This window comes from Osmia bicornis, chromosome 9 (assembly GCF_907164935.1).
Source record: "Osmia bicornis bicornis chromosome 9, iOsmBic2.1, whole genome shotgun sequence".
NCBI lineage: Eukaryota > Metazoa > Arthropoda > Insecta > Hymenoptera > Megachilidae > Osmia > Osmia bicornis.
Window position 1 is genome coordinate 3619525 of NC_060224.1, and position 27765 is coordinate 3647289.

The window sequence follows — 27765 nt, forward strand, 5'->3', positions numbered from 1 at the left end:
CTCGTAACTCACGCGTTTTCATAGCCGCTTGTGCTTCCTTCCTTATGCATACAACATTCGGTCGACACGCGAAAATACTCCGACGACAGTAACGCGATACGCGGGACGAATCGCGAAACGCTTCGTCTCGCCTCAACTCCGAGCGTGTCAAGCTGCGTCGTTTTTCATCTTGCACCCGCTCGACAGGCATTTCTTGCAGATACCGAAACGAGAACGGTATCCAGCTAACGAGAATCAACCCTTGAAACGCAGCATCCAACGACCCGAATACCTGAAAGGATCCGGCATCGAATCCCGGTTTCAGCAACTCGATCGGTCCCGTGCTGTTCTCCCTACACTTTCAAAGTCCCAGATTAATATCGCAACGGAGAGGCAGTTTGACGTACGAGCACACGCGCGTACGCGTGAAATCAGTAGTTTTCCATCTACGATCGTCTCCGCTTTTCACCAGCGTCGCGACGGTGACAGATGTTTCGCGCGCTTTGATTCCATCGATAAACGGCTACTCGATAGAACGGTGGCGGAAGGAAGAGTGCTCTCGAATTTTGCTAGCAGTCGCGTGTACGATTCGAAGGGTGTACGTAGAATGGAAAGCGGTCACGGGGAGTGGCACCGCGACGGGGGATGACGTTATACTCTTCTAGGTAGCACGAAACGACACGCGAAACGTATAATTTCGCTGGATAATTCCCCGGCCACGGACGATTTGAGGCGAACCGACGCGTGCTTCCTGATCGTCGACTACCCCGAGCCGGCCGTCCGAAGACAGGCACAAGGGACTTCCATAAAATCGAATAGAGAAAGTAAATCAGCGAGCTACGTTATTCCACGCCACGGGCGGAAGGAATCGTATCCGGTGGAATCGTGTTACCTCGGTATCGAATGGCGTACGTGTAATACATGTTTGTATCGTAACAGCTGTCGCGTACGATGCGTCGGCGTTCGTGGAATAATTAAGCGCTTAACCACGGTACGGTTGAACGTTTCGTTGAACAAAACAGGCGAGGAACAGGCGGGTTCCAGAAGAAAAGTAGACGTCGAATCAGGGTAGCTAATAGAGGGACAGAAAAAAGCTGATTTTGCATTCCCAGACGCTGGAGGAATGGCTTTTCAATCTCGGTCGGCCCGTTTTTTGCCCGGGGATCCCGATGAAAAATCACGGGCGCAACGATGATCGATGCGTTCGCCGATACAAGGCCTAACAACGGAGAGAACAGAGAGAAAAGGGAGGCCCGGGTATATTCTCGATGCGTTATCGGCTCGAAACGCAGCGATGGATCTACATCAAGGTAATCACGGCGATACGTCATATGGAAAATGCTTGTATACACGCGTGCACGTACGAACAACGCGACCGGGGTTGGATATAGATTCAACGGGCAGCCTCTTTATATTCCGCTACACCCTCGCCGAGGCGAGGGCTTTCTCGTAGGGTGCGAGCGAGAATCAGGACCGGTGAATTGGGCGGTTGTCTACGTTCGACTAATCCCGACATTCGTCAACGTAACGGGACGAAATGTCTTCAATCCTTTCGTCTCGAAGATATCGATAGAAAATCTGTGTCCAGGGCGACACGAAATTAAACGAAGAAGCCTCGCGCGACAACACGGTCGTAAAGAAAGACCATCTGTTCCAGAAATCAAGGGCGTTCTTCTTGTTTAGAACCAAGAGACGGTACGCTTCTGCGGAAACGTGACGAGGCCGCGGTTCCCAGCTCTTTTACGATCTCGCGGCAATAAAAAGAGGTTGAACACGTGCTGCGTCGAATTCCTGGCGCCTAATTGATGGCTGCCTCTCTGGTTCCGCAACTTCCTGGCCTCTCTTCGCTTTGGGAACCGAAAACGAAAAACAACAAACGCTTCGTAGGAACGAAGAGTGAAAGAGAGACGTAGGATCGGTAAAAGGGTACGAGAGGAAGAAGAAGAAGAAGAAGAAGAAGAAAAGAACGACCTGTTCTACGCTTTCGATTCCGGCTCCAGAAGCGGACTCTAGTTTCGCTGCGCAGTTTGACCCACATACGAGCTACGCACGTGTGCGAATCCACGAGAGAAGGTCGAACAGGACGCCTTCTCCCTTTTTATCCAGCAGGAATGAATGTAAAGCGTTGTTGTGCGAGAGAATTAATACGTAATAGGGGCCCCGGGGAGAGACCTTGGGGCCCCGAGCGACCCGGCTTAACTGGCTGCCTTCCAGCTGCCGTTCTCGAGCACTCAGCTCCGATTCGCTTCGCCTTCGGCCTCCTCTCCCTTGCAAATTATCGCGACCTTGGATCCTACTCGGCCAAACCCAGGAACAACCGCGCGTGCTGCATTTTACGCGCGCGGGATGCACTCCGCTGCGCCGCCTCGTCGGCCGGAATTTTAAATCCACGTTGGTATATAGCACACTTCCGTCCGCAGGAAACCAACCGAAGCGGCCGTGTTTACAGTGCTCGTTCATCGATGGAACCGTGGTTTTTCGAATGCTTTTGTACAGTCAATCGTTTTATTTCGACAGGGACAAACAGTTTATATCCCGACAAATAAATGAAATTCCTCTTGGAAATATTCGAAAATCGATCCGCGACGTTCGAAACTTGCAGCAATTTACTGTTGGATGACCGTGAATAGGGTGCGTAGTTTCGCCTCGGTGCCCCTTTGGAATTAATTAAAAGGGAAACACGCAGTGGAACGAGTAGAACGTCCCCGCCTCTGTAAAGTGTTTTCGATGCGTCTTAGAGGCCCCTCGGGCTAAACGATGGACGGAGATAGTGGGAGATATCTGTGGGTACCGAGAGTTATGGCAGGACGAACGGTCCTCGAAAGGACCCCGGGGGCGTTGGATCATTATTTTCACGGGACGCGGCTGCTCAATGGGCCGCAATCCCTCACCAACCGATCGACGATATTACGAATCTGCCCTTAATCGAGACCACTGCTCGGAATACAACGATTCGTTCGACAAATCGCTGGACAACGGGGAAAAAAGTGAGGATTTCGCGGACTCAGGCGCACGCGGTAACCCCCCTGCTACTTTCAGATAGATGACGGAGTCAAATCGAAGATGGTAAACGATCAAACATCGCGACGGAAGGGAAACGACGTCGTACGTTTTTCTTGTACGGTGATGCTCGTTTCCTTTGCAAAATTGGTATATTCGAAATACTTATGACATTTTAGGTTATCATTGTACTGCAGTTGTAAAATTATAGAAATCACGATTTGTTTCAAAATGAAAGTAAACGGAAAAGCAATATGGAAAATCTGCGCTTCTACTCGGAGGGATTGAAAGAGCCAACGACATCGTTGGCAGAGCAGTACGGAAAGGAGAAGAAAGAAGAAAAGAATCCGAAGAAAGAGAGGTTCCCGGTGGAAATTGGCCGATTCCAGCAAGCAGGGAGACAGCCCAGATAAATGGGAGGGGAAGGAATTCTTCCGCGAACTAATTCGCGAGCGTTTCGTGCAGAGTCGCGGGTCATCGGCGAGGGTGAGACGCCGGGTCTCCGCGTAGACGGGGTGGGACGTAGACGCCATATTTGAAATTCAGATGCTCGGATTGTTTCGCTAAATCAAGAGAAATGTGGCCCCGGTGAGTTCCAACGGCGAAATATCGCAGCAACCCCCCCGACATCCACGACGTGCCGCGTAACTCAAGCCCCTTCTCGTCTGCGTCGCGTCGCGATGCCTCGCGTCTTTCCTCCTCGCGCCGAGTGTCACGTATGTTTATGGCTAAATCACTTTCCTTCTCGTCGGATGTCGTTTCCAACGGCTTTCCTGGCAGCTTTCATATTTTCAACCTACCCCGGCTACCCTCCACCCTGCTATATCTTCCGAAAACACCGTCTCGGATGGTCACAGACGGAGGTAATTTCCTCGCACGAAACATTTCCCGATCGGTTCGTCGATATTCGCTTCTTCCTACGCGTGCCATCCCGGGTTCTTACCCGATGGCTCTTTATTGCGCGCCTAAGCCGACGACGAAAAGTTTTTCTATTACGACAACAATAGACGGTTGACTCGCGAGCAAAGATCCTCGCGAGCGATAACGAAGGGATGAGAGAAACGAAGGGACGTCGTTCGCCGTGAGCGAAGAATCGACGATTTTAATGGCCCTTTATTACAGCCGGCTGACTCGTGCGAGAAAGGAAAATCAATAGCAAGCCAGGAGGAGAGAGACGTGCCATTTAATCCACCATTCGGTTTATCTATGGCCATTTTATTCCTCGAGACGGTCCGTTACAGGGAAACTCGAGAAGGATTCTTCGAGCGGGAATCCGTGTCGTTTCGGAATGAAATTAGCCGAGAAAACAGCGTCGAATGGAAATTTTCAGCTGAGACAATTGCTCGTGCCTTACGAGGAAGAAGGGGACACGCGTTTCTCACGAGGACAGAATCGCTGGTAAGACGAGCCACGGTGTCGCGTCGCGTCGTTTCGAACCAGAAGAAGCGACAATAATTCAGGGCCCATTTTAGAAGCGATCGGGGATGATTTAACGCGCATTGTGCCGCTGTTCGCACGTTGAATTTACGACGATCGCGTCTCGTTCTCGGTCGTAGGAACCGGCATATAGCGGTAACACAGTCCCTCTTCCAGCCTCGTTGCTCCCATTATGCCATAACAATTTTTACGGTCGCATCCTTTTACAACTCTCCGCCGAGTGCGACGAGGAAGAGGAATGCTCGAAAAGTAGGGGAAGACAACGAAGGGACAGGACTTCGGTTACCTGCCTCCCTATTGTGCAGAAGTGGAGCACAGTTCTCGAGTTCCTCCACTTTATTTCTTCGCCGTTCAATGGAGTACCGCAAAGGTCGTTCTATGGTGTTTTATGTACCGAGTCCCTGCAACGACGATCCCGCTGCGCATTGAAAACACGTCGTTCAAAATGCTCCTGCTTGCGTGGAATTAAAATCCTCGAAAAATTCATCCACCTCTATTTCAAAGTGAAAATTCAATATGGATCTGACGAAAAGAATTTTTCTGTAAAGTTTCGATTTGTATTTGCAAATTTTCCGAGGGGGGAGAAGGGTCGTAAAACAGGGCCAGAGGACAGGTGAGAGCCGTAAAAGCGATCCGCGATTCGAGCCATCGCAAATCCGTCGTCCGGCCGGTTTCTTCCACGGTTCACCTTGTTGGTCGGTGGCCAATTGTGCGGACGAGAGACCGGACGTTTATCGTCCTTCTTTTCACGAGCTTTCCTCGTGGCCCATTTGCGGTCGCCTTCGAGTCTCCGTCCTTCCCTGCTAAGTGTACGGACGCTTTTCGTCCATAAATATGCTACGCGCACTTTCCAGGGGGTGGATGTTCCTTTTTGTTTGCTCCCGTTGGATAAAGTTTGCAACGACGAGAGAAGAAGAGCGGAGACACGGGGGAGAGGGTATACGAAGAGAGGAAACGAGCGTAGGAAATGGAGGACGACACCGGAGAAAAAAAACGAACAGCCGTCGGAAGAAAGTGGGTCGTGAAGAGAGGAGGAAGAAGGACGGAACGAGAAGGGCAACTGGCGAAGCGAAGAGGATTCTTTTTCTAGCGTAACTCCCGGGCCAAAATAGGCGGTCCTTGGAATCTAATTATCGGTACGCCCGTTGGAAACTCGGGGATTATTTATGTTCCTTCTTTGTTCGAGCGCCGCGGCTTTCTCTTGGCTCGCGTACCGGAAAGCGGAGGGCCAAAAAAGGGATTTAAAAAAAAAAAAAAAAAAAAACATAATAACGAACGATCGCGCACGATCGTAAGTAACCGCGAATGAAATTCATTCCCCGATCGACGGGACAGCTTAAGAAACCTGCTGGCTCGAAGGGCCCTTTTTCCTCGCATTCCACCATCGAAGGAGAACCTCCTTTGTTTTTGCGATCGTATCAAACACGAAATTACGACAGGCCAAGGCTTTTCGTGAACCCGATGGAAAACGCGTCAGCGTGCAAACGGGTGAGATAACAAAATGCTACCTTTAAAATTTAAATTAGACAACTGGCTGTGGGGAACGCATCTGCGGTGAATATGTAGGTCAACTCGGTGCTCGATTTCCTGCTTGTTCAGCCTGTACGATCGTGCACCATTCCTTTATTCCAACTACAATATCAGCTGGCTATAAAATTCACGAGAGCAATTAAAACAGCGATCAATTTTATCGTCAATTTTTAATCTCTGTAATCCTGTGTTGAATCGCAAACGCAAACTCAGCACAGGCTACCGTAACTTGGTTGAAAACAACAAACAGACGTAACGAACTGAAAGTAGGTATAAAATTTTATCTCCTTCGATTCTCTGTTTACGTGGCTCGTTGTCGGTGTAAAATATGACCGGCTATTAAACGTTATCAACAATCTAGCAGATAACGATCGCGATAACAACAGATAAGAGCCGTCTTGAGTTACGTACAAACTGTCTAATTGCATAAAAAAAAATAAAGAGTTTTCAGTCTGTTGAAGGAACTCGTATCAGTCTGTACACCTTGCGCCTATAATTCAACAACAGCACATGTAGAAGCGACGCGACCCTCGGTAATCTATTCAACGAGTAGTTTCGGGCGCAGATGCACCCTCGCCTGGTTGGCCTAAATTTCTTTGGTAGGGTACGCGAAATCGCGGTGTCGCCCCCTTTATTGCCGGCTCATGGAATAAGAAAGACCCGATGCATCTCCCGGCTCGTTTTGTCGAAAGAAGCTTAACCATTCATGGCTATAAAATACATAGAGCAACTCTGCGAGACACATGCTGCACCAGTGTTCGGCCATAACTCTGACCCCCCTGCCTCTCCCCCAAACGAGTGTATTAATGTGCTACGGTGTACGCAGATGCCTTTCTATCCTTTTACGACATCGTTCCTCTCGTCTCAACATCGACGATACCGTCGTACCAACTTGTATCTCGCAAATTCTCTAACCTAGAATTCTCGGCGATTCACCGATCTAGATCGAGCGAAATTCCAAGCGTCGTTTGCCAACGTGCAACATAAATTCTCGTGGCTCGCTCTTCGTCGAACCAACTATTCTGCGAAGCTTTCGTTTGAAATCCCTGATTTTCATGTGTATCTTCTGCCTAAACCCTTTCGTTGTTATTAAAAATTATTTACACAGGAAAAGGGTTGAATGTCGGACACCTGTTCCGGGCTAATTCGTAACGGCAAGCCGATTAGCACCGACGGAATTCCAGCCGAGGGCCCGAGGTACTTAAAATCGAAGCATGATACGAAGAGCCCTGTTACCCTGGGAATACCTTTCTAGCCGTATTCACAATAGAGCCTCCGGTGCAGTCAGGGGTTGCACTCGGACCTGTCCGCATGCTTGCACCGGTGCACTCGCGTATCTGGGCCTCGGGTTGCCTACCGGTTTCCCTAGCTTAACCCTGGCGTTACGGGTGATGCGCAACGAGCTCGATAGTCCCACGAAAAGCCACGGGTATGTTATAAGGGAGTAGGAACCGGTAGCGAAGCTAGTTGGTCGAGCAGTGGCTTGTACGCATAAAGGCCCGTTGAATTTCAATGGGTTTTGCGCGATGCCTTTATACTTGGCCCATTCTTTTCCACCCATAAAAAGCGCACATTCCGCTCAGGACGTACGCAACCGGCTTAAAACACACGCGTCCCATCGTAAATCACCTTCGTTGCACGCGAAACTTGGCTCGCCGCCTGGCCAGGTTTCATTAACAGCTTACGTTTGATGTTTCGTTTCTCTTTCTCGCGATTGTGAAAAGGGTTTAAAGATAGGATTGGAATCGAATCGAATCGCGAGTCGAACGGTATTCGTTCGCCCGTAAGATTAGGGAACATCGAGCCGATTTCGAGGAGGTTTGAAACCGTGTGGGAATCACGGGCGTGCAGTTAATGGGGAACGTTGAAGGGAAGTCGAACAGGAACGGCGTCGTTTGAGTTACCGTGGGAGGAACGTCGGCTAGTCCCAAGTGGCTGACTAGGGAACGTATAAATAACGCTGGCGGAAAAGGTCGTGCGCTTGAAATATAGTTGACGGTATAATTTCCCTCAGGGAAGCGCTTTAAATCACAATGAACGCGGCCCGATGATCTACATTTTATTAAAACGAGCTGACTCGAACCCCTGCGTACGATTCGATCCGCGGGGCCGTGAAATCGGCCCGAGCGATTCTCCATCGCTGCGGTAATTGTAAAAAGAAAAAAAAAGAAAACAGCTACGAAGAAGCGAGATACGGGTTTCCGTTCGGTGGCGCCTCCGCGCGATCCTCCTTCGAACCTTCATTGCCGTCTCTTATCACTGTGCGCGCGCACACCTTATCACAGCTTGAATATCCAATCGAATCTACGTCGTTAAATAAAAAAAAATCACGAAAACAAAGATACCTACTACAATAATATTTCTAAATACACCCTAAAAATTGCAACGATAAAACCTGGTACCAACGGATAAACATTTTAAAGCGCAAAAGTGAAAAAGATTCCTCGATGAAACGTTGCATCGATGAATTTTAATTAATTTCGCGAGGAGAGTTTTGCAGCGACGCGGTGGAGAGGAAGGGTGGAGAGGCGGGAAGCCGAATGGAGCCGAGTCGACTCGGCATGCGAACGAGAGAGAGTAGCGAAGGGTGGAGGTGGTAGGAGCGCGGAAGGGGTAGCCTCTGCAGCCACGGGTGGTTCGAGGGTGGGCGATGACGTCACGCAAGATGCAGCAGGGTGCAGCGATGCAAGGGGATGAAGCGAACTGGGTGGAACTGGGCCAGTGGGTCTCCGGCAGCCATCTGCGATTCGCTCGGCGCCGCGATAACACCTTGCACTTTTCTGCATTCGTCGAGATCCGTCGCGGTAACACGCTCGCGTAAAACGACCAAACAACAGCTGTGGAACGCGAGTTTACACGTTCGGTGAGCCACGTAAAAACATTCACGTCCGGTCCGTGATCGATGCGGTGACTCGATGTCGTACGGGATGAAAAATCGTTTCGAAAGAACGAATGACTAACTTCGTTCGTAATGTAAACTGTGCTTTCGATTTCTTTCATCTAACAACTGCGTATTTCCTTCAGTTATTCTTAATGCTTTACGATTCCTATCCCTCTTTTACGTTTCTCTCTATCGCTCTTGATTAACCTCCCAGCCAATTTGTCCCGAACGTTTAATAAAGCCCACCACTCGCCCTCGAACCCTTCTTTTTGCAGCTACACCCCTTTTTTTTAGGCATGCCAACAGATATATCCCGGGCGATTCCCTTTCCTAACCGGGCATGTATTTTGTTCGCTTTGTAGCCCGGTAAACGATTAATTACATCGTCGACGTTGAGCCAAGGCAGATCCAATTCAGCCTAATGGAACGATCAGTGATCAAGTTCGTTCGAACGAGTGATCGTACTTTGGATAAGCAGAATTCCCGAAGATATCGCGGACCTGGACAACGGCAGCCAAGATAAGTCTCGCGACGATTCGCCGATCATCCCATTCACCCTTCGTTCCTGCTGGCCATTTCACGAGATCCATTCTCGACGCGACGTTTGTTCCGTTCGCTCGTCGAACCGTGAAATCCCGACGCTTTTACCCGTGCACGGATGCACTTTTTCAGTCCGGCTGGAAATCGAACGAATCGGCCATTTCGCGTGCAGGTTGTTCGATTAAACGGAGAAAAAAGAAGGAAGGGACCGGGACCCCGACGGTTGTACAGTGTCAGTTAATTTACAGTGGACGTGTGCACGCGCCGTTGGCTGCACTTTTCGGCGGTAGCCGCTAAAAATCGTGTACAACCGAGATAATTAACACCGTCGAGGTACGGACGAACGTTAATCGACGAGAGCCGGGGGACCGAACGAGGTTCTCTCTCTTCTGTTCACGGTGGCCCGTGTAACGCGTTGAAGAAAGAAGACCCTTTCTCGGATCTTCCTCGAACCGGGAGGAAGCCGAGAGCGACGCGGGTATATCTAACATCTGAGAACGGAAATTTCGGTCGTAGAAGCTCGTTAATTTCTTTTAACGCCACTGGAAACGACTTTCTGCCCGCCGCGTTTTATTCGCCCACTCATCCGGTTGGTACTTCATTATTTTCGTGACCATTCGACGTTGCATACAACTTCTTTCCCCGATTGTTTTGCAAAACGAAAGCACGAACGCGTGCACGGGAGGAAGGTTAAACGGAGCGGACCGTATGCGTTGACCGTGAATCGAACCTCGCTGCTATCAGATCCGCGCCACGCGTTAATCATCTTTTTATTTTCGTAATTGCCGATCCGGCTGACCTTTGTTCCTTCGTCACAAGCTATTAACGAATCCCGTCCTCGCGACGACTTTCACAGAAAACGGACGGAACGTCGAGAGTTTCCGCTCGGAATTTCTGAAATTCTTCGCCGACGACGAAACTCACGTGTTTCGGAAATAAAGGGAGAAGAGAATGCCAACCGCGTTACGCAAAGCGTTCTCTTCTGCGCCACATTTAGTCGATCCGTGAATCACGCGATCGGCCATGTTCTCGGCGCCGCTGCGTGAAAAGAGGAAACGACGAGGAAAAGGAAGCGGTGTTTGAGCATCGTTTAACGCGGACACGCCTATTCCAGATTTAGAGTAATTTCGGTGATTGAACGCGCGGAAAACAAACGACGCGTCTCAGATGTAACACGCTATGTTTATTTCTTGCTTTCATTTTAAAGAAATATCGCGCGATATTACGTGACTGTATCTCGTTCGTCACATCAAGTAAACGAGTTAAATCGCCTTGGAGGAAAATTGGAAAACAAACGATCCCCTGGGACGAGTTTGTCTCGATCGATGGGTCGCCGAAGGATGACAGTATTTGTTTTCCTTGCCGCGTTATCTAACGCTTGCTCCGCTTTTCTTCGCGCCAGTTTATAAATATTTCGCGGTGATAAGCTCGAAAAGCAAAAGAACCAGCGATTAGATTAGCCCGCGCGTACGGGTTACCAGAAGATCGTCGTTGTTTTCGCGTTTTACTCTCTCGCGAGACATTGCCATTCGCGCGATTTTCCATCTTCCGCAATAGTACGACGCTAACCCTCCCGGGGTTCCATAATTTTCATTTTCTCCCGGGTTCAACTTTCGACCTAGAGTCTCCTAACACAGGCGATTGAAAACTGTTTCGAAAGCAGTGTCTCGTCGGCAATCTGCATGCATAACAAGCGCGTCGTCGACGGGACATCAAAGAGCGATCGTTGCTGCGACGCAGTTGAAGGGTGCCGTTTCGGCGGGAAAAGGAACGACGTGGCAGCTCGGTGCAGCGGGGACGAGGAATATCGCGAAGGGCGTCCCCGTGTATCGAGCGTGTTTTATAATCGCCCTTCGCTTGTGTGGGTGCGGTCACGAGAGGGAGGACAAAGCGAAGGTCAAACCCGTACTGCGTCTCGACGCTGCAGCTCGCTGCAGCGTCGAACAAACCGGAGGAGAGGGAGAGTCAAGCCCGGGTAGGTCGAAAAAGCAGGGAAGGAAGGAAGGAAGGAACGAAGAGAAGGCGAACATGACAGAGAGAAAAGAGGAGTTTGGTACAGTGGAAACAAGCTATACAACGCGGAACGGCGTGAGGGGAAGGGAAACAGCCGGCTCGTTGGAAGGGGTTTAAATAAAAGAGGGGGAGGATTGTAAAAAGAAGAATAGGTTCGAGTTTTGTTGCGTCGTCCCAGTGGCGTAACTTTCGTGCCCTGCCTGTGGGTGCCTGCCTCTACGGGAAATGAAAATGCCTGTTCCGATCGTTTCGAGACCCGACGCGACACCGTATTTCCCAGCAACAGCCACGGAAATGTGTGTAAATATCGTGGCTGAATATCGAGGGTCGAAGGCCGATCGAAAATTATCGAATATGGTAAAGAAGGGTGGCTCTGGCACGCTTTTTATACGACGATGATACGTCGATCGAAATTAGGTAGTAAAACGTTACGAGATGTTCCTTTTCCACTGTTAGAACGGAGAAAAAGGGAGGGAATATGGGATCCGTAAAGTCGGCGAAGGTCGGTCGTCGGATAGAGCTACGACGAGGGCTTCCTAATCGCGACTGACAGAAAGAATCTCTCCGAGCCTCTCGGTGAAATGACGTCACGTCCGGCCGCGACACGCTCGCAAGATAAGAACGTGCTCGGAAGAAATTACAGTGTTTGCGCTCTGTATCACCGATCGAACACCATTTTTCTCTAGAAGGGGAAAAGAAAGAAAGGAAAATGAAAATCGCGTGCTCTTCGACGTCGATCATCGTTGACGATTTCGAAATCCATCTTACCGAACGATCGAACGGTACGAAGAGGAATATAAGGGACGTGGTTTATCGCGAGCTGGATTACGCTTCGACGAACAATCGTAGCGAGTTGGAAATATTTTATATCGGATTCCCCCGAAAGCCACGTAACGCGACATCATCGAGGGAAATGGCTGCATAGATAACGGGCGTATCTTTTGTCAACGAGGTCCGTGAATTGTGGACGGAATGTCCCTAAATTCAGGGACGCGTTTGCTCTTCCATAAGGAGCGTAGTTTTTAGTGAAAAACTTTCCAGGGAAGTAAATAGCTACGAGATGAGAAAGGTGCGATACAGTAGATAAAATATTAGTAAGCTGAGTCGATAAGTTTCGATAGCGTACATTCCCTTCAACGTTCTCTATCAGATTTCAAACCGATACGCGTAAATTTCGCTGCACCCTCCTTTCATTAAATTCTATACTCGCGCCTGTTATAATTTCAACGGTCTGTCAACGGTCGACGATAAATCCTGTTCTCATAAATGTTTGTATCGCATCGAAAGGAATTTGCCCGCTAAACAACGATAATAATCGTAACACGAACTACCGGGGGTTCGTAACGAACGAGCGTAGAAGCGCGTTACGTAGCTTGTCCGCGAAACGAAAGTCATCGCGTTCCGTGTGTCGGATCGTTAATCATTATGTAATTAAGATAACATCGCGGGATTCCAGTAATACACGCGTCTGTTTAATATCACCTAATTCGGCGCAACGATCGATCGCGGCACGTGGTGAGCTGCGATTCGATGAAAAGGTTCGTACGACCGACTCGCGTCGATCGAGTTTCGTTGCTTTACACCATGTGGCAACGATGAAAAACCTTTCTCACCGAAACGGACGACTGTTTCTTTTTTCGAGCATCGTCTGCGAAACGCTTTTCTTGCGACCAACCGCGAACGTAACTCGTTGCGTTGTTCCCATGTGGCCGGTGAAATCTTTGGAACAACCGCGGCGATATACAGGGTGTCGCGCGAATCGTTGATACCAGGGAAAATATTTCGAGGAACGCTTTCGAAATTCGATTTACGATTCGCTCCGAAACGATTCATTCTTCCGCGTCGGTGCACGAAACGCTCCGAAACTCGTGTACTCCAAGATACAATAATGGCCCGATCGTTTTATTCTACCGACTCGACCGCCTGCAAGCGGACACCATAAAGGAGATACTGATAAAAAACAAAAAAGGAACGCGATCGTTCGATATACTCGAAACGGCGTTTTCGTGATCCCTTTCGTTCCGTCTCCGTCTCTTTCGCGACACGTTTCTCTGATCCGTTCGCGCAACACACGATCCCGCCGTTTTCGTAGCGCGATTACGCAAAGCCCGTGTTCCTTAGAAGGGAATACCGAGATGCGATCGCTCACCGCTAAGGATTCACCGAATTTGGGACGCGTAGACCCGTCCTATAGGTGTCCGTTTTATTCAACGACCGAGTCTCTAATGATTTTCGGAATAGCCCTTTAGCCAAAATCATTGACACGATTCGTGAGTGAAGTTGAATCCTACGGTCGAACAATGTATCACCGCTAAAATGGCTGTTCCTCATCTACATCGGACGCTAGCTGTCCGAATAAGGAGCTCGTAAGAGTGGTTATTCATTAGGGAACGGTTAAGGAAGGCCTGAAAACGCGAGACGCTCGTTTTGGTCGCGAACTAGCCGACTGAACATTACCTAACGGTAAAGGCGGGTCCAACGTTCTGGATTTCTTTCATTCCCGAAGGAAACGGTACGACGCGTCGGAGGAGACGCTGTAGCCATCGATTAAGAATCGAGTTTGAGCGATGAGACTAGATCTTGGCTTCGATTCAACGTCAACGACTGGTTTTCAGGCTGCTCGAACTGGATTCTGTGCTCGGCCAACCTCGTTTCGCGATCGAAACTCCAACAAGACCGGCTACACGGTTCGATCGGTATCGAAAGGTCCGCGTTCGCGTAGAACAGCGATTCCGTCGATCAATTAAAACTGCCTCTTGCTGGCTAATTGCCGCGACTCTGTTGAAAATTAGCCTTCCGTATGAATCATTGATGCCAACAACCGTGCGCCTTCGGTTAATTAGTACCCTTCGTTCCAGTTAATTGGCCTACGAGAACGATTCTTATTAATTCGCCGACCGAGTCGCTCTTGAAATTGCGAATGCAAAAAATGTCGATAGAACACGATCTTCAAATTAAACTCTTCGTTTTCGACGCTGGAAACGCGTCGTTGAAGAGAATCGAGTATAATGGAAGAGGACGAGCACGTGGTCGAAGCGAAGGCAAACAGATGCATCTGTTGCACCCTTTGCCACATTAAAACACAAGAGACGATCCAGCAGGGCCTGGTAGGTGGTTCGACCGTTATTTACATTCCACGCACGATGACGTCAATGCGAAAAAAAAGAAAGAAAAAGAAAGAGATGACGAGGAAGGGCCTGTTGCAAGAAAGCGCAGCAAAGGTCCCCCCTCGTGGCTCGCCAACACCGACGACTCAAGGATGGGTCCTTTTCTCTGGAGCACCCTCGAAAGTGCTTTTCAAGGACGAGACGCGAGTCGGTTCGCTGCAGCTAGCAAGCCGCTAATGCGATTAGCGTGCTTTTATCGTCGCGTCGAAGAGTACACCGAGAGTAGAAAATAGCGCGAGAGTGGAAAAAGGTTTGGCAGCGACAAAGAAAACAAAAAGAATACTGTTTCTATTCCACGGTTTCTTTTCACCATACGAGCAGATGTCACTATGGAGCAAGCGAGGAGACATTCGAAAGTGGTCGACAGCTTGACGTAATTTGTGAAGCTTCTTAGAAAACGACTGGTAACAGCCGGATACACTTGTTCGTTTGGGCTGGCTCGATAAAAGGGAAGAAAGGATAGCCGTGTAGGTTTTATATCGACGTAAACTCTTAATCGTGTTCTAAAGACTTGACTATTTTCGTCTAGTTCAGACTATTTACGATCGAAAGGTGTTATACGAAAATTGGATTATGCATTCAGGAATCAAGTTACCGTTGGCTTTCTTTCTAACAGCTGCCTCATTTACCTGATGCTTCCTCGTCCGTTCTACGATCAACCGGTCGGAAGTATCGTAATAATTATTGTTTTATCGCGTGTAATTTGACGGTAGGCCGGTGTTCTATCCTGCGCTATTATCATTTGAACAGCCTTTGTGTAGACTGGTGCAGGAAGACGTAACGGTTGGATAAAAAGATAAATTGTTTACCCAACTAGCGTGGCTCGATTGGATTCTTCGACGACTTTGCGATTACGTGGAAAATAGTTTGATTAATCTGACCATGGAGCGGTGCGGAAAAAAACAATGATAAGTTATTCCTGCTCTTCGCGAACGATGCGCAATCAACGGAATTGTATTTTTTTGTTATTAGAAACAATCAAGATGTAACACATATTTGCCTGCTGTGTGTTCACCTCACGATTAATCTATTTCCGTATATTAAATTAAAAATCTCGAATGCGATTCTATCGGTGGGACTATATTTAATCGATAAAACGGTGAATTACGAAGCTTGCAGCCGTGAAAGCGTTTAACTCGGCGATAGATTACGTTGGACGTAATTTTTCTTTTCGCAAACGGCTGGCTCAGGAGAAGTGGCAGCGTCCGATTTCGCAAGACCCCTTCTCCGATAACTCGATTCTCGTGTAATCAAGCCGGAGTTGAATGAAAGCCTCTGTGTGCACCTCGCCACGACACACTGTGTTTATAAATGTCAGCTTTAAGCGATGCGTGTCAATGCGTCGTTGCAATACCGAGCGTGTGTGCAGGGAATCGTTTCGCACCGGGGGTCCGGGCTTCTCTTTTGTTCCTCCACCGAACAAAAAAAAAGAAAAAAAAATACCTAGGACCAGCACCCTTGAATCGAGCGAAATTGTTACGTTAAATCGGCAACGAGCGTTTCATCGACTCCGAGACCTATATTTCGCCCTGGAACGAGGCTGCGTTAAACAACGACCGACAACAATGAACGTTCCGATGAATACTCGCTAATTTGCATAATCAGTCTCGGCTACGAGCTTCGATATCCCTCCTCGGTACACAATGGAATCGAAATACCGTTCATAAACAAATTCAACCACGTGCTGCATCTTTGAATCGTTGTTTGCATTCAGCCTTCGAACCGGGGAATTTAGCGATAAACCAAACTCTTCGTAGAACAAATATTGATTCGTCTCCCGTTATGACTTTGCTCTAGCTGTTATCGCGAGGGAAAAAGAGTTGGCAAGTTGATCGTGCGACGAGCAACAAACTCGTACGCAATGTTTTCCTCTTTCCTTTCTTTTATTTCAACTGAAAACGATTCGTAAATATTTCGCAAACAGGGAAAAGACTTTGCCCAGCCGTAGAATTGAACGCTCGTTCAGCGAACGGGCAGCACAAAGGAACGTTGTAATGTAAAATAAAGTCGAACGGTGAAAACGACCGCGAGGGGTTGAATTGAAACCGCTTTGCAAATATATTTCGAGAATGTAACCGTATCTATGACACAAAGAGCCGTGGGCATTCGAGCAAACGATACGAAGCAGTCGGAGCAGGCATAGGTTCGTGGTAATCCAACGAAAGAAAAGAAGGCAGAAGGGGTAGAAGGGACAGCGGGACGAGGAGAAGGGGGATATACCAGCGGGCAACGACCCATCGGCCTAGTTTTCAAATCCAAAACAAACCCGGTGGTCGGCGTCAATGGTCCAGCTAGTTCGGGTTTCCGGTGCGAACCGTACAGCGTCTGCGCGCGAGCGAGAACAACTAACGCGACAAACTTCCCCTAAGGCGGCCTCTCCTTCTGGTCCGCGCGCTTTCTTCCCTTTCCTTCCTGCACAAACTTCCCGACCGCGGTTTTTACGAGCTCGTAAAGCATCACGTTTTCTTTATCTACGCGGGACCGAGGCGTCGCTCAAACGATACGAGCGCGATTGAAAAATCGCCGCGCCATTTAACGAGCGCAGCTGGAACAGCAACATCTTTTCTTTTTATTTTGATAAAAGAAAGAGGGTACGAGGAAATCGTTACCTTCCGTATCGGGAAATTTATAACTAGCCCTTTTACGATCCGCGTAAAAAAATACATGCGCGACGCCTTTTCTGTAATTTTTCGGCAAAAGTTCGCTCTCGACGCGTGAACGCTGACACCCCTTCGCGCAATTCCACGATCTCCCGATTTTATAAGCGATATTTACGGTCGGAAATCCGTATTTCTCCTTTTGTTTTCAATAGCGAGCCGTGATTTTCCAAGGAGTCGTAATAACCGGGGATATCGTCGAAGCAGCCGGTAGTCATAAACCGAAAATAGCGCCATAACTTCGTAAGTTATCACGTCACTGTTTTCATCCGACGTGCAAGGAAGCGAACAACCGACCACTGAATCTTCAGATAATCCCCCGAAGAATCGTATCGATCGATCGACCGTGTTGTGCGTCCGAGGAGACAGTTCCTGTACAATGTTATCGGCTGACTGGCGCTGCTAAATTTATAATAGGAAATTACAGATGTATAACCGATAACCCTTAACCCGAAAAATTGTCGGTTCCGTCGAAATCATACTGGTAGTTTCTCGAAAAAATTCATATAACGGAACATACATTGGTGGTTCGACGAACAGCGGCACGAAAGCCATTCCTAGCCAACCTGGAATTGTCTCTGACTCCTAAGAATTTCCTTTTCACTAATTCATAGAAGGATGAAAGCCATAGCGTGACACGTCCACTCGAGGCGCCTTTGATGCTAGCCAGAAACTCGAATTTCAGCCGAACCCAGGGCCAAAATATAAGGTTTCCCTTCGATCGATGTCTATCCATCCAATAGAGAATAATCGTCGACCACTTTTCTATAGGAACATTCCCAGAATGCCTCCAACGATTCAGCCTTCGATAATTCCAATTCGAGGCTTCCCTAATAATTCATTTCTACCCTTTCCCTTCGGTTTTCGGCATACCGTTCGTAAAGAGAAAAAATTATAATCAAATATTCCGCCTTGATAGCTCGACGAATTGATTCAAAGGATTTGAGAAAATTTTTTTTCTATTTTTCGTATTTTCACAAACCCCGAAGAGACAGGAAAGAATCGATTCACCTCAGGCAACGCATTGATCAGTTTCGTCTGGTGATTGGTTGCGGGTTCGCGCGAGCGCGATGCTCATTATTGGCCGAAAGCTCGGTTACGTATCTGCTTCGTTGCCGTGGCTGGTCATTAACGTAACGACTATTACGTACGCGTTTTCGCCGACACAAGGCATACCTGTCTGCTTCGCCTTTCAATCTGCCTGCCACTAAAGCCTGGTCGATACCGAGTGTCTGGAACGAACGGTCGCTCGCGCAACTTCCTTCACCACCGGAATTCATCCCGTCTCTCCTATTCAACTTTGTTACAATTTCGAAAATTTAAATCAACGCAAAGAAGAACCCGAACTGCGGTTAATTTTTAATTTCTTATCGAAGCACAGTTACAAACAAAGGGTTAACTCTGTCCTCTTTCGAAGCAAAGCGCACAGGTATACGGGGTTCGTAATCGCTATTTGTTCAGCTTGGAAATTATCGACAAGCTGGAAAGTGCAGCCTCGTTGTATCGATTCGATGGCAAAGCTCGCTCTCCAGGCAATAGAATGTGCCGGTGCTAACGGCCGACGGTCGGTCATTGTTCCGCAATTACAGTCCTATCTAATCGACGCTACTAGCTAGAAACGCTCGTCCAGCGATTCCCGATATCTAATCGCGAAAGCTCGACGGCGATACGTGGGAGAGAAAGCGATTGCAGCGATTCCCGGTTCGACCGTCGCGGTTTCTGTTCGACGAAACGACTCCTCTTCCGCCACTAGTGGCTACGTTAATTAGTTCTTAATTCGTACGGGACCGGTTCGGCACGGCGCCGGCCTCTATCAGTTGCGGCGAACACACGCGGCAATTACGGGTGTCTGGAAACCATTTAAGAAAACGTTTTCTGGTACTCGAATCAATTCGAAGAAATTCTTTCGTTAACGACAAGTCTTACGGTTCCGCCGTTTCTACCGCCAACGTGTTCGATTAGAAAAGGGGCGCAGTGCAAGGAGCCGCGAGAGAATCGCAAACATTTGCCCATTGTAACGGCTCTATCAATAATAAACGTCGTAAATCGTCGTTGGCCCCGCTTTTGACCCCAACGGAGAGAGAGATCTTAGAAAGCACTTTGATGGGCGGCGTTATCGGTGATCGGGCAACACTTTGCTCTTCTCTCGTGCCACGGTGCTCGTGCTCGGGCTTTAGCCGGTTATCGGTCGGAATTGTATGTACGTAGCAGCGTATCGTAAATCATCGTGCCTGTAGATAAGATGGCAGATCACGTTTTTCGGATTTCGCGGACGATCGTTTCGTTCGCGGTTCGAGATCGAAGGCTGGCTCGTAAGCAACGCTATCGGGAGCGTAATCAGGCTTTAACTTTTATCGTACCGTTCACGTTCGGCCCGTCGGTTGACACTGGACTTAAACGTTTCACATGGAAATGAAAAAAGTATACGACCAATCGATAAGCGGCTTAATCCTTGGACAAAGTAGGTCCCCGATGGGATTCTAGAAAAGTCCGACATAAAAGAAGCTCTAGTTTCGTCTGGTTGACGACGAAACGCGGACGAATATTTTAATTAGCCCTACTCACGGTGTCTGGATATGAGCGTAATTAAATTTACACCGCGGCGAGGTGCACGAACGTTGGCATAAATCCGTTCGCTTAGCAATTAAGGCGACCGTTTCCTTCGGACCGGCGAAACAAATGTGTGCCATGAATCAGCGTTGTGCAATTAGCGTGTACAAGCCGCGGTTATATAGCTGCCGGTGCACCTGCACCGGGTTTAACATTCGATAAACGTCGCGAATCCGTTAGAAAACGTTTCGGAAGAAGAAAAATGACGATTTTCCGAGTCAAATCAGAAACAAAGCGGCTGCAGTTACGTATCACAGATAGGGATGAGCCCTTCTGATAAGAAGATTACTCGTCTATCGAATCTCCTTCCGGCGCACGTTTGTCAGACTATCGAGGAACGGATGTATACAGAAGAAGAATAAATCTAGCATTCGTTTCGAAGAATAGAATAAGCTGTTCAAAGACAAGCACGCGTCTGTTTTGCTCGGTTCTCGAAAAGCACGCACGCGCCACGGACTGGGTCAAAGTGAGTCGTCCCGTTCGAATCGGATTTATCCGGCGAGATTTCATCCCTGAAAGGAGTCTCGCGATCAGATATCCCCGGTTCACCGGTTGAATAGCGAGAGCCTCCAGATGCTCACAAAAGGATCCAGAGATTGGACCGCGTATATCTTTGGTCGGACCAGTTTTCAAATAAAACACGCGGTGCTGTTACACCGGAGGCTGCAGATGCAACCGAGGCTGACCGTGGCTTTGTCCGATCGGTCACGAGAATCTCAGTGTTCCCTTGTTTCGAAAGCGGCGCGTACGTAACCCAGTTACGATCTTGGTGAACGTTCCCCGATCCCATCGAAAGAAACGCGTCGAGTTTTCTTGCAAACAACGCTCGTCAATTATTTTTAAGAAGACAAGCGTATAGGGAAGCTGGACGAAAATCGGTGAACATTAGGCTTTCTATCTCCTATCCCATTCTTACGATTTCTTCTTCCAAGACTTTCCAAGATTCTTATTATTGGAAGTATCGACATCTTCGACGTCGTTCACCGTAACGTTCGCGTGTGCGCGTAAAGATACGGGGACCGATGGAACGTGCAGTCATCTCGAATGGCAGTGTAACGGCACACAAACGGAACGTTTGTTTCGAAAGTCGATGGACGTTACCGAAAAGATAAGGCACGGCCAGATTGCGAATAACACAACGATCTAGGCAGAAAACGTTCTCATAGATATATTACCGCACACCGAACCACCGCGTATCGAGCGGTTCTGTGTTATCGTTCCGCTGATAGCTGGCACTAGACGCTAGTTACGTAACACTCTAGGGTCAACGTATCCACTAGCTTTATGCAATTGCATGTCGGTACGCTATGAATAGCTTTAGCTAGCGGTGGAAATAAACCGTGTCTACCGTGAACAAATCGTCAGTCGACGAAAATTCTATCTCGAGTCTCCTCGTCCCTTCTTACCTACATCAGAGTTCGCTTCTTAGAAAACTATCGTTCTCTTTTCAGTCGACTCAATGAAAACGAGATTAATTCGATACAAGTTAATCGTTCCGTCCGTTGTTCCGGATTTTCATCGGTCGATGGTAGTGTAACGTCCTTCATTAGCGAGAACGGCTCGTTTATCGAAGCCTGTTAATTAAACCTCTTTCCGCTACACGCTCGAGTAACATATCAATTTCCGTTCATTGCACCGGACTCGTTTAAGCTATCGCGAATCTACGCGAAATTAGATTTCACATGAAAGCCTACGAAACGTGTGTGCCTGTTAACTTTTTTTCTTCGGTATTTCTAAATATTCGCGGTATATTTGAAAGCTTATTTTATTGCGAGCGTACGTCTGAGGAACGAAGATAAATTCCTCGCTAACTTCGTTATCATAGCTCGTCGGTGGGTTGGCCGCGGAAAAATCGACGTTGCGTAACAGCAGCTTTTACCAGACCATTGTGAATACCGTTTAACAGAAGTTGAATGCGTCGTGAAAAGGTTTCGTCCCGAAGTGACCGACCACGGTGTTCAACAATGGAGCGAGGTGCACGCTTCTTGTTCTCTTTGCACGCAACGTTCGTAAATCGTGAATCATAAATCTCTCGTTCCGTTCTTTATTTATTTCCTTTACCAAGCATTCATCGCGACGCTGGGTCTAGCATCTGGACGCTCGATTATCCGTTAAACGCGTTTTAGTCGGCCGATGTGATTACGCGTGTTAACGTCGGGTCGCGATGCTACCTGGCGAATTCCGGGGGAAAATTGCATCTTTCAAGAGCGGAATGAAATTTTCTCGGTAATCTCTATGGATGGGAACGTCGTTTCTCGAGGAAACATTTGTAGCCCGCCTTCTAGCGGGGAAACTAATTGCTTGCACGGAGCAACGTGAATTATGAGATGAAATTAATTACTGCGTAACCCTTGATATTTGGAGGGCCGACGCACAACCGGAGAAGCCGGTCGAGGAGCCTAGCCGCGTTTATTCACACAGGGCGTGGTTGATCATAAATGGAAGGGAAACTGTACACAAGTTCGGTCTCGATTTCCAATCGTTCCGTGTTGCTTTCGTAAAAATCCTGCAACCGCTGTCGACCGCACAATCCCTTTTAGATAAATTATATAATACACGTTCGTTGACACCGTGGACCGTGTATACTTTGCTGGATCTTTCGTCGCTGGTGACGCAACGTTCAAGAAAGGCGAGAGAAAAACCTATCGGATAGAAATTTTTGCATACCCCTTGATACTTGAAAATACGAGAGAAATGTAGCGCAAAAACAGTCTGGTTGAAGTTGGCTGCGGCATAGGCACCGCGAGCCCGGGAGCGAACCTAAAGGGGCGCGTTTGCTTCGATCGAACGTTGCAGAGGGAGTGGAATGCACGGGTGCGTAACGGGGTGAATCGAGAGAATTCGAGGAGGACCAGTTGTCGAATCGGAACCGTGTGTGTGGGTGTTCTCGGTCCACGATCGACACCCTGGTAATCTTCGATCGTGACGAGATTGCGACACGACAGCACCGAACAGATATCAACGAGTCGTTCGAGGTGAAACAGCCGGCGCGACGGTGGTGGATTTTACGTGGCTAGAAACTTTAGCAACGCGTACAATCGTGACTTGCAGAGGGAGAGAACGAGAGTGCAAGCAGAGGAGCATGCGCAGCCTGAAACCGAAAGTGCACGCCCACCCTGCCAATGCCGCCCCTGAACCTAGACCTACACCCCCGCTTTCCAGCACCCCACGGTCAACCCGGTGCCCCCAACCTTCAAAACTCCATCCGCCGAACCAACAGCTATGTACCTCTATACACGCACCACCGCCCGCTTCTTCGCCTCGAGCTACGCTCTACTACGAAACTGCATTGCGACTTTCAATCTTTCCCCGTGCAAGAAAAGATCCAATCTAGTGAATACGTTCAAATGGAATCTTTCGTGTTCGTTCTTCATACGCGAGGATCAACGATATGTTTAATTATTGAACAGAGGGAAAGAATTTAAAGGCAACGGAATTCTCGAGGAAATGATTAATCTTCGTGGCTGAAGAAAAGGGAACGGGACACAAGATCGGATAGCCGGGTGTTTTTCAAACGAAAGAAATTCGTCTTCCGTCCAATTGTCTCTGCCCTAGCGCGATCTCTATTCTACGCAGTCTCACCCTTGAATATCTTTTTTTAATCGCCTCGCCCTGCCACTTCTTAATACGCGAATCAAACCGGGGATGGGTCGTGTTCCTTTGAACGACATCTGGTTCTCTCCCTGTTTTCGAACCCCCTTCCCGAAACGAGTGGTATACCGGCTAAAGGCTAAAGCCTCATTCACGGTCACCGTCCTAGAAACCCGAAACGATCAAAACAACTTTTTCAGCCGGGGCCCTCTCGAGGACGTTGGATTATCCTTTTTCGGATGCCTCGATTTCGTGTTACAGGGGTGCTCCATGGTCCCCCCGTTCTCCCTTTTGCGTAAGCCCTGAAGAAAAATTCAGACATCGGCTGACCTGGATTCCCCGTTATGCCTCTTTCGATCGGCTAACAATATTTACACGATTCGATATAAACAGCGGGGATCCATTGTACGAACGAATCGAATTCGTTTCCGGTGTCGTGCGAAAGTACCGGAACGGTGAACCTAAGTTGGCGACATCTAAAGCTACGTTTTATTTATCGTCGGCTGTTTCTCGCCTGAGAATCGTTTCAACTTTTTATTAACGCAAATATTTAATTTTCAAACGACGAAACGTGTTTCTGTATTTTCAAATCTTTGCATTCGTACGAACAGGGGAGGTTCCTAGCGATACCTGCACCCTCTCGTATCACGGTGGAGCATGATGCTGGAATCAGGGATGGGGTTTGACGTTATTTCGATCAACACGCGTTATTTATGGCTCACGTCGTTAGAGAATTGGGAGTCTCACGTTTCGTAACAGCTTTGCGATCGCCGATAAAATTATGCAACGTAATCTAATACGTATCTCGTTTCGCCGGTGTCCCAGGAGCCGACTCGCCTCGTGGTTTTCACTCGCACGAGCACACGCGAGCCGACAGCCGGCCAAAATCGACTCTTTTGTCATGCGTGTTCGGGAACCTGCCATGCGTATCGGGATAGCATAGGTGATCTCTCTTGTAACCCGGACGCCCGTGGGAATCTAACGAAAATTATCCGAAAAATTTGTCTAACTCAAACTACAAGGCGACGCGATCGGGATCACGTTTCGCTACCGAATTAGTCCGATGCTCTGTCATTAGTATATATTTAGGTAAGTTTTATTTGTACGATGATGTGTCACGATCGCACACGCGTGTACGCCTCGATAATCGTCCGCAATATGCGTGCGCACGCAAACACGTGCAACGCATGATAAAAATTCACAGCCGTTCGCATTCTCGATAATCGCCCTTGTTTCTTTTCTCTCTCTCTTTATCTTTCCTCTAATTGCACGATCGGTGTGCTTTTTTCATTTTGATAGGACGCCCAACAGCGTCGATAAGAAGGCGAAAGCAAACTTTGGTAACACGCGTCATAGATATACGCGTATGCAATTCGTACGGCTTATTTTCGCGCTACCAAACGGAATCTCTGCCATTAATGACCTTCGTTGCAGATAAAAGCAACCGCTCGATAACGCGGACGGTGCAACGCTTGCCTGTTGTACACACCGCTTCTATATATGTATCCCGTGCGTTGTTTGTGCATTTCAGTCGTCAAGAATTTCGATAACCGGAGTGCAATATAAGGAGAGAGAGAGAGAGAGTGGGTGCGGAGTGAATCGAATAACGAGACGATACACTGGTCCGATTTATTTATCAATAAACGCATTCCTGATATTTTCAGATCGCCTGGAACGAACAGCGTAAACATAGGATCCTGTTTTTGCGTATGACGTGCTCGTTCGTAACGAGACGATTTCTCTCGTTACACGTAATAATCACGGCTCACGAGAGCCTGGTGACCGACAACAGAAAATAAAAAGATACACAAGCTGTGTACTCACGTCATCGGCGCTCCTCGGAGTCCAGAATAGTGCTTCGGTTCCAAATAAATCTCGTCAAATGGCTCGACGTGTCTTCAACGGCGAGAGATGACCGTGGAACGATGCTGAGAATAAAAATCAAAATGGAGTGTTGCAAAATCGCGCCAATGCAACCTAGGTTATATTTCAAGATGGCCGACCTTACCTTTGAATTCAAAACCGCGATCACCATCAATTTTTCATGGATCCCTGTCGTCGTACATACTTCCTTTAACTGCAAACGTAGATATATAAATTAGAAACTAGCGATCGAGATCGGGATCGCGACACCAACGAGAGGCTAGAAAAATTTTCGCGTACAGGTTATGTACTTAGGCGCGAAATACCGTGAAAAGAACGCGCGAGAGCTTACCAGTTCGCGACGCAAAAAGAAGCCCAACCGTCCTCTGTAGAATTTCGTCGTAATATACCCAAGGGCTAGAGGCGTAAATATTTACATTTCGTGAAACACATAGCCGTTTCATACCGGCGCGTCGTTTCCCTTCGAGCAAAAGTACACACGACAGAAGTCACATTCGGGGAAAAAGAAACTGTCGCGAGTACGGTACACACTGTTACCGAGGTAGACTTGTTTACTGACCGCAAGAGTGCGCGATATATGACGCTTCGATGATTAAAACATGTTCTATTTCTATTCTTGCATTTAAAAAAAGTTACTAAGTGATAAACATACTCAAGAAATTCGTGTATCATAAGCATTCCAGAGGATGTTTAGAGTCATCGGTAATTAACAATACATACGTGAAATCAAGCACGTAGGCTGTGTAGATCGTCAACCGCAAACGATAGAGAAATCTCGTGAAAATCTACGACGACATAACCTCGTTATCTCTTGATACTTAGAACGTGTTTATATGCTACGTGACGGAACAATTTCAAGTTCAAGAAGTATTTCGTGTCTACTCGAAGCGTAAAAACAACCTGAATTCGGTTAACCTAACCTAATGCGCGAGTGGCTACTTAAGTATTATTAACTGCACTAATTCGATACCTCTCTGGTGTTTCATCTCGGCTCATCCAACTCGTTCATCCTTCCCAACGAGATCCGAAGAGAATTTTCAATTTAAAGAGCATTATCTCGTTACGATTCTGCGTAAGTTTGCGAGACACGTCGAATCGTGGTTGGTATCGTAGAGCGGACATTTATGTGTACGTGCGCGCACACGTATATCGAGGATTATTCGCAGTGCCTCGTCGCGTAGCCGGCTTCGAAAAGTAAAACGCGCGCTCGCGTATGCAGCGCCGTCGAGCGGGTGCGAGGGAGACGAGACGCGAGATAGAAAAGGAAGTGACAACAGAGCGGTAGCGTGGTCTGGTCGGAGGGACGACAACGGCGCGCATCGATTGGCGCGCTAGCCGTGACCCCCACCATGCCGCTTTCGCTTTCACCCAATGGGGCCTCACTTTCGCGCTCGCTCGCGCGCCGAACCACGGCAGCCGGCACGCTGTCGTCGCCGGCGCTCAGTGACTGGTGCACCCTACGTGCGAGCAAGTGTTTTTCGTCCTCGACTCTCCGTGTGTGCACGAGAGGAAAAAATAAAAAATAGAAGGAACACCGGTGCCTCGGTGTGTAGTGCTACGTATGCTCGAATCGTAGTTCTCGTCGTCTTTATTTCGTTCAGTCGTGTACGAACGTACGGGGAACGCGTGACACGGGACTTCGATCGAAAATTGCGTTCCACGGTGCGCGCGCTTCGCGCCGGTGACCCTGACATTCGAGAGGAGCAACCGACACATTTGACTATCCGCGCCGGTACAGGAATCATCGTTCCATCTTCTTCGACTCTTTGAGTATACGAAACTTACATCCAAAGTCGATCGCGTCGGTATTGTTACCGCGAATTTGAACTGCCAACGTAAAGGTAACTCGTGTGCCGGGACTTTGTCTAAACTACCGCGCCGCGGCGTCGTTGTGAAACCACGCTGACCTTGACTTTGGTAGCACGAATTACTTGTAGCAACCACCAACGGAAAGACTAAAAAGATTTCTTCGAGATCGAGGGAGGTGATTGTCTTGAAGAATTGTGTCGTGCGCGAAGTGACCCTGATTTCTCGATCATCGCAAAGAAGGGAACATCGTTGGACGTGACAGGAGACTTTCAATCAACCGTCCGGTCAGTAACGTTTAGTGGGCCGCGCTTTCGTACCCCCGGTGCCCGCGTTTTTTCCTCCCAGGTACCAGATACGTCCGCGGCGTGTCTCTGTAATTTATCACGCGACATTTTACCAGAACAAATCGATTGTTGAATGGGTGTGCGAGAGACGACACAGGCGAGCCGTGGGAATTGCGTGAAGATGAAAGAATAGAGAGAATCTTAGAGACAGGGTTTACTGCGAGCCAAGTCTGCCGTGTTTCTAATCCTCGGTTTCCTTGGACACAGAACGTCGATCATCCGCAGCAGATACTTTATCGCGAACGATCGTTTCCATTGACTTGTATCGAAGGGACGATTCTCACGGACGCGTTGGAAGGGATCGGACGAAGCGTCAAGGCGGT

The 27765-nt window shown here is 48.4% G+C and overlaps 1 long non-coding RNA gene across 1 annotated transcript in view; it reads right to left on the minus strand.

Moving 5' to 3' along the window:
- Positions 1 to 26347, minus strand: part of LOC114878303 — a 49994-nt gene extending 23647 nt beyond the window's left edge. Inside the window, exons 1-3 of the long non-coding RNA XR_006829684.1 lie at positions 26260 to 26347; positions 25414 to 25482; positions 25230 to 25333 (exon numbers count right to left, since the gene is read on the minus strand). This is a non-coding gene — a long non-coding RNA (uncharacterized LOC114878303). The remainder of the gene's footprint in view (positions 1 to 25229; positions 25334 to 25413; positions 25483 to 26259) is intronic.
- Positions 26348 to 27765: the final 1418 nt, after the last annotated feature.